The following is an 8310-nucleotide window of genomic DNA, read 5'->3' as shown; positions in this document are numbered from 1 at the left end:
TTGGGCTAAACAAAATGAAAGCGGAGGCCCGGCGACGCTTTTGGTTTCCCGGAGTGGATGCGACCCTGGAGCGACTGGCGGCGTCGTGTAACCGTATGCGCCCAGTCGCGGCCCGCTCCGCCGCACGCCCCGCTCACTCCATGGCCGTACCCACCGCACGCTTTCTATAGAATACATGTCGAGGGTTGAAAGGCAAATGGGTTTAAGCGACATTTTGTGAACTTTACAGGAGAGCCATTTAAAGTTTTATTTTTTCGAAAAAAATTCATATAAAAAAAACTACTGAATCAAAAGTGTTCAAAATGCTAAGAATTATTTTAAACTAGCTGGTACCCGCGACTTCGTCTGCGTACTTTTAATTTGAATATTAAGGATTATATAAAAGGAACGGTATAGCATGTGATTAAAAGAGAGTAAGTAGGTATATTTAAAAAAAATAAAAAATATCTGTTTACAGTCGTTATAAAGTACCTATGTATTCCATTGAGTGGCAGAAATTACCTAGGAATATTTATCGGTCCCTTATGTCCAAGACACTTACAGGGGTCAGCGTCACGTTGTGTACAAAAATATTTTAAAATGACCTAATTTAAAACTTTTTTGTACACAACGTTTGCTATTTTGTTATTATTTGTTAAAATGTAGAAATTGTTTGGACTCGACACTCGCGAGCAGGCCACGTATACACCACGTGCGCTCCCCCACCACAAGACAGCGCCGTTGACTGCCGCCACACTTCGGCGAATGTGCGCGACGACGAACGACGACCGACGGCAGTGGCGGCGATGCAGAGTATTCGTTAAAAGGAACTTTATCTACAAAAGCCAAATTTTTTTAACTTGATACACCCAAAACTACTAAATATCATGTTCCTAGGTTCAGTGGTTAATATTTTGTATACAAAAAGTTTGGCTTCGTAGTTCCCGTTCCGAATCCGTTCCGTTCCGTTCGAATTTCGGAAAATCCGTTTGTTGAAAAACTCTGCACATCCTAAGAGACCTACGTACCAAGTTTCATGGTTTTATCTTCAAAAATGACGAATACCCATACAAACATTCAACCCGTATTTCACCCCCATACTGGTAAAAATTTCAAAATGCTTGAACAAACGATTTTTTGTTTGTTATTTAGTGCCTAAACACAAAATTTAATATTTTTATCTTGAAAAATGACGAACCTCATAAAAAATTTCAACACCTATTTCATCCCCTCAAAGATCGAATTTTCAAAAACGCTTTAACAAATTGTTTTTTTATTTCTTATCAAGTTCCTAAATATAAAGTTTCGTGGTTTTATCCCCAAAAATGACGAACTCCCATACAAACTTTCAACCCTCATTTCACTCCCTCACTGGTCGAAATTTCAGCAACGCTAGAACAAATGTTTAATTATTTTTTATCAAGTGCTTAAATATAAAGTTTCATGGATTTATATTTTAAAATTAAAATATCCCATACAAACTTTCAACCCCTATTTCAATCTCTTCGTCCCTTCTTTTCGCAATAAAAGGTATCCTATTTTCTTTCTCAGGGTCTAAAGATTGTCTGTGCCAAATTTAATCAAAATCGGTTGAGAGGTTTTAGCGGGAAAGCGTAACAGACAGACAGACAGACAGAGTTACTTTCGCATTTATAATATTAGTAAGGATTATTTTCCCTCGTTAAATAGTAAACAAACTAAGTGTAGGTGTTATAATTTCGTTGACGAACTGATTACCTATCCGTTTCTTTGTCTAAAATGAGTATTACCTTATTACTATGATTGATTACTGGGCTTAAAGTTCGTATAAATGTCTATCGAATTACCTCCTCAAGTTTAAAGCGTAGCTAGTCATGTAGTACTATATTAATTATGTGGTGTAAGTAATTAGATTTTATCTGTATGTAATGTAATAGTTAGTTGAATAAAAAAACTTATACAAATCAGATCAATTAATTGGCGTAATGTGATTCTAGAAAGAGTTTTAATGTTAATAGATAGCTAGCTATAGCTATGTGTAGGTTCCTGTAGGAATGAGATATAACTGTTTAATAAAGACAGTTGCATCAAAATTTTATCATAAATTCCCTAAATTATGGCGCCTACCTACCCTCTAAGTTAGAAAAGTGATCAAATACTAACTTGAGGTCACTCAGTTTAAAAAAAAACATCGAAATCATTCCAGTAGCTATGGCGTCATGCGCTTCTTGACACGATCACGAAATCTAGATTTCCGCGGGAATGAGGTATTTTCCCGCCATAAAAAGTAGCCTGTGTCCGTGCCTAAGATCCTATCTTTAAATTAACCAAGTCTTATAAAATTCCGTTCAGACGTTAAGGCGTGAATGAGGCAAACTTTTAAAACAAACAATTAAAAATCACTAACCTAGTTTTCTGTCTACTGCCTACGCCTTAAGTACGATAGCATAAATATTAATAGGCCATATCCTTTTCTAGATTACTATCTATCAGCTAACTAAATTTCATCAAAATCCGTTGAGCCGTTTAGGCATGATAGACAAAACTCCCAGCAAAAACCATAAAAAAATCACTAACTCAATTCAGTTTTCTGCCTACTTCCTACCCCCTAAGTACGATGACGTGATCAATTTGATCGTACAACCGTTTTTAGATAACCAACTATTACCTTACTAAATTTCATTAAAATCCGTTCAGCCGTTTAGACGTGAAAGAGCAAAAGTCCCAACAAAAACGACTACAAATCACTAAATCAATTTAGTTATCTGCCAACTGCCTACCCCCTAAGAACGATGGCGTGATTATTTATAGCCTATGACCATTTCTAGGTTATCATCTATCACCATACCAAATTTCATCAAAATCCGTTGAGCCGTTTAGGCGTGAAAGAGTAACAGACAGACAGACAGACAGACAGACAGACAGACAGACAGACAGACAGAGTTACTTTCGCATTTATAATATTAGTATGGATTAAACGTTGCACAATTCTGTATTTATTTGGTTCGAAAAACACATCAGTTAAAGATTTTAGAAGTCGCTTAATACAAAATGCCTCAATTGAACTAAATTACAGTTGAAGGAAAAACGGTTGATATCCACTAGAGCCAAATATTGGCTAAAAGCAAAATGCTTTAAGAGACCTCTCACTTATTAGTTTGACTAAAGCTAAATGAGTTAAACGACTTCTTAAAAAAAGAAGACTAGAGGCAAATCAGCTTAACCTCCATAAAAGGTTATATGACAGGGAAGGAAAATATCTTAAGTGACCATCCGCTACTAATTTCAATTGTATGAAATCCAAATATTAGTAAGATCGGAAATAAAGTCGGTCCTTAAGCCGTTTTTCCTGGGAGAGATTTTAGTCGGGCAAGGCATTTACAGATATTTGTACCTTACAATATTAGGAAAAATCACGGCGGATATAATGAGTAAATCGATTTAATTAAGAAACAGGATCTAGAATATAACCATAAATATTGTTACACATGCTTAATTCGACTTTTTAAGTATATGGTAAACCGCGTATGATGGCGGATGACAGATGACTGTCACCAACTGAATGCGGGCAATAAAAGAAACAAATAGCTTTGAAAAAGTCTTAATATGCTTATACTCTGTGCTGAGTTTAATCTCACTATCACAACCTGTTTCCGATTTACTGTATGAAAAATTTAAGATTCAGATTTACTGTATGAAAAATTTTATATGAAAAATTTAAGACCACGTGACTGGATGCAAGTTCCAAGCACTGGCTCCTACTAGATGGTACGCGGTACTAGGACAGACTGCAGTGATTGCTCTCATATTAAGAGGCGGCCAGGGGTGGATAGATCAGCGACTTGTTTGATCAAAATTTCTGTTACATTTGCGCCTAAAACCTCCACTTCGAGCTGGCCATAAGATACCCTCGAAGTTGACAAACAATAACAGAACTCGATCATGCTTTTAAAGCCGAGATACGTCGGACATCGCAGCAGACACATCTGTCGATGAGATAATATAGATGATAATAATAATAAATAGATGGTGTTCCTTTGCCGAGCATTTTTATAGCTGTGCTCTGCTCTACCGAAGTTATTGGTTGGTAAACCAGACCGCAAAACTAAGATTGGTGCGATGGTTCTAACGTGAAAATCAGCTCGTGGGGAACTACAGGCGGGCTTTTCTGTCACCATATGTCTCAAAAACAAATGCCAGGTGGAATAAGCTTGTGAAATTCAGCTCTATGCTGATTCCTATCAATCCAGTTCCGGTAGATTTTCGACAGCTTCAAGACTGTTTTCGGCCACAAACTTTGAAGAGAGTTTCAATCTACAACAAGGAAAAGACCCAACGCCTCACTGATCAGAAAGACTTATTAGCAGCGCTTTGGACACATTTTAACGATGTATTAAATCCCAATAGTAATCCCAATAGTGACTTGTTTGTTACAACATATCGGTCGAGTTTCTTACAACAAGGTCGGGGGTTTCGCTTAAGATCTAGCGGCACCCCCGACCTTTGAAGAACTTCTTACTGCGCTAAAAAGGATGACGAATACCAACACATCAAAAATACCATCTGAACTGTATAAATGCCTACACATTAATAACTGGTTATACAAACTCATCCTGAAGATATGGGAGTCAGCTGCTGGAATGATTTTAGCCTTCTTCCTCTTTGCGAGTCGATGGCGATCGATATTAAATTTTAGCCTTAACGTTATTCTATCCCGTGATGCAGAAATGGTACTTCCGGAAACCCAATGATGATTTTGTCCGGACAGAGATATGGGGGTACGGTTTTGTTATTAAACAGATTCAGGCCAAAAGGCTTGAACAACATCGGCCTTTGTTATGTGCTGCGTGAGGCTTCACGCGGCTTGTGGATTGCTCTAAAGAAAACAGATTGTCCTGAAAAGTTATGACTTATCCTGATACGACAATATCATGACGACATGATGACGACAGTTTGATTTCAGAACAGAACTTTCAGAACTTTTCAGAGCTATTCGTCGTTACCTACGGCGCGAAACAAGGCTATGTCATAACACATGGAGCCATGGTTCCTAGTCTATTTTCTTTATATATCGCTTCTGTATCACGCATAAGTGGGATAGTCTGTGGAATTGTTATTTATAGCTTAATTGAAATTAAGGCTAAAATGAATAAGATCATTTTTGATCTCTCACGTCTCACATCTATGCGTCAGTTAACCAAACTGGCCGAGGAATGGCCGATTCAATTAAGTCATACACCAGAATATTTATAGTTTTGTGCAAAACCCTTTTAAAATAACCATCCAGAGGATGCTTCGGGGATGTAGCTTCTTTCAATGTTGCTTTAAATAGCGCTGAGCTGGAGGAAGTTTCAAAATTAAAATATTTGGGTTCTCAAATATGAAATGACTCCAAAGTCATCGAAGTTGCCAGCCCGGATAACAGGTGCGGTTGCAGCCTTTGGAAAACTTAAAATATTAGTGTACAAAGTCTCAGCGGCGTACTTGATACGTAACACTTTAAATGTCTAAGGTCCATCCTTCGCATAAAGCGGCAAGATGGTTTTCCAATAACAGAAGTATTACGTCGTTCTGGCATATTCGGAATAGAAGCTCTCATCATAAAACATCACCTACGATGGTACGGTCACGTCATGCGAATGGATGACAGAAAGGTTTTCTATTTCGAGGTGTCTAGAAGGAACTGTAAACAAGGTGGACAATACCTGCGGTACAAAGACGTACTCAAGCGCAAACATGTGGCTTTCAACATGCCAACTGATAGTTGGGATGAGTGTGTCTGAACCTGGAATAGCGCGTGATATAGTCCTCGAAAATCTTAGTCCAAGACGCCAAATACGGAAAACTCAACGGAAACCTTCCTACAATTACACGGTAAACTCGGCTGGCCAGCTTGATTGTATGCCATGTTACCAGATCTTCAATTCGAAGTTCGGTTCCGCTAGCCACGTCAAAGTCTACCACAACAACGACTTGGGATAGACACAAATAGAAGTCACTATCAACGGATACGGCTTGGGTGACATGATGACACGCACACTCCCGGTCTTCCCAATCGTAATTTTTTGCTGTGTGAACCGCCCAACCAGGACCTGCCCATACTTATTTTGATATGTTGAAGTGATTCGGGCACAAGGTTTCATACAAAATTGCGATGACTGAAATGTTGACATTATTTCTTTTTTGTTTTGGAAAAACGTTTTAAGTCCTTTCAAAAGAAAATGATAGTTGTTTTATACGACAAAAAATTTAAAAAAATGTAGCATAAATAGCTGAAGTCAAATTCTATGAATATTTTCGGTAAAGGCAAAACAGTTCAAGTGCCAATTTTACTTTTAAACTGTCGAAGGCAAAACGGTTGAAGCGACAATATTTATAAAATCTGGATTAAAGCAAAAAGATTTAAGCGCCAAATCTATTTTCGTTTCGTCTAAGGACAAATGATTTAACCGACTTATCTATAACAAAACACTGTCAGGGAAAACGCTTTAACAGACTTCAAATCATGAAAATGAAAAGACATAACAGCTTATGTGACCGACTCATATCCCGGAATACGACTGATTTGCCACCCGCCCAGAATCTTGTGCATTTTTTTGTCGGTTGAAACACGGGTTTTTAAAAATGTACCCAAAGTGCTAATTGGTTGAAGCGCCAAAAAGTAGCTTCGATTGATCTGAAACCAAGATCAGTCGACGCGGAAAAAATCGCTGATTCCGAATATATATATAAGTCAGTTTCGCCCAAAATGTCGCTTAAACCCATTTGGCTTTCAACCCTCGATGTAGATTTTCTCGGGCCATTTAATGACCACATGCATTTTATCATAGTAGATGCTTACTCTAAATGGGTGGAATGTTATAGTATGAGTACATCGTACGGATCTAGGGCCGTGATAAATAAGCTTCATGAGTACATGTCAAGATTTGGTGTACCGCACACGCTGGTGAGTGATAATGGTACCTCTTTCACTTCTCGCGAATTTGCGGATTTTTGTTCCTTGAACGGAATTAATCATGTATTAACAGTAGTATATTATTGGGCATTCTGCCCCACCTATCGTTCGCTCTGCTCACGACCGTTCGCTGCGCTCACTTAGGTGGGTGGAATGCCCAATAATATAAGATCAACATCGTAATGTGTATATAAGGTAAATTATACGACTCTTTTAATCATTATAATTTTAGCTATATCAGGTGACATTCATTGCGACTATGAAGTTTATTAAACAACCGGATTCGTTGCAAATTGACACTTTTTGTTTAAACACGCAAAACAAAAATATCCGTCATGGTAAACTATTACCTAATACAATCAGGTGTATAGTATGCGGACCTTCTAATTGCGGGAAAACAAATCTTGTTATTGGTCTTCTTTTGCATAAGGATGGGTTGCATTTTAAAAATGTTTACGTGTATTCAAAAACATTAGATCAACCTAAATACATATTTTTGGAAAAAGTCCTAGACATGGTGCCCAGTGTCTCATTTTCAAAATATAAGGATAGTGAAGAAGTTCTCAGCCCCCAGGATGCTAAACCAAATTCAATAATTATATTTGATGACGTAGCGTGTGAAAATCAGAATAACATGCGAGATTATTTTGCGATGGGTAGGCATCGAAACATAGATTCGTTTTATTTAAATCAAACTTACAGTAAGGTTCCAAAACAACTAGTACGAGACAATGCTAATTTGATTATTTTGTTTAAGCAAGATGAAATAAATATGAAACACGTTTATGATGAACACGTTAACACAGATATGTCCTGGAATGAGTTCCGTGAAATGTGTTCTAAAATATGGAGTGAACCATATAGTTATTTGGTGATCAATAAAGATTGTCAGAAAAATGAAGGATGTTATAGAAATAAATTTGACAGTTTCGTATTTTTTAATTGATCATATCATTTTTCTGATATATAATGCGATGTTACTTGGTAAATCGCGTTATTTTGCCTAAAGATTTAGCAGAAGCACAAACTTATTTTAATAATGGAAGCTTGTTTAAAACGCCAAATAGTCAATGCAGCAGAAGCTGTTAAAAAAAAGGTTAAGAAGTTGCGAAACATTGAAACCGAAAATGAAGAAGCTTTGAAATCTGTATTCAGACCTATAATAAATCCATTAAATAAAATTGCCAATAAACGCTCCCATAAATTGACAGAAAATGGGATTCGCAAAACAGAAAAGCCGAATTATGAAGATACTATCACGCAACCGTATACTGCAAGCTGTGAAAACGTTAATGAAGATGACTATGAAAACAATAATAGTGCCAGTGATAAGGACTACAATGAAAGAAGTAATGATAGTGATAATCATAGTATTGATCTAGAAAATAGTAGCGACT

This window comes from Pectinophora gossypiella, unplaced genomic scaffold, assembly GCF_024362695.1.
Source record: "Pectinophora gossypiella unplaced genomic scaffold, ilPecGoss1.1 Pgos_30, whole genome shotgun sequence".
Lineage (NCBI taxonomy): Eukaryota > Metazoa > Arthropoda > Insecta > Lepidoptera > Gelechiidae > Pectinophora > Pectinophora gossypiella.
Note: the sequence above shows the minus strand (reverse complement) of the source record.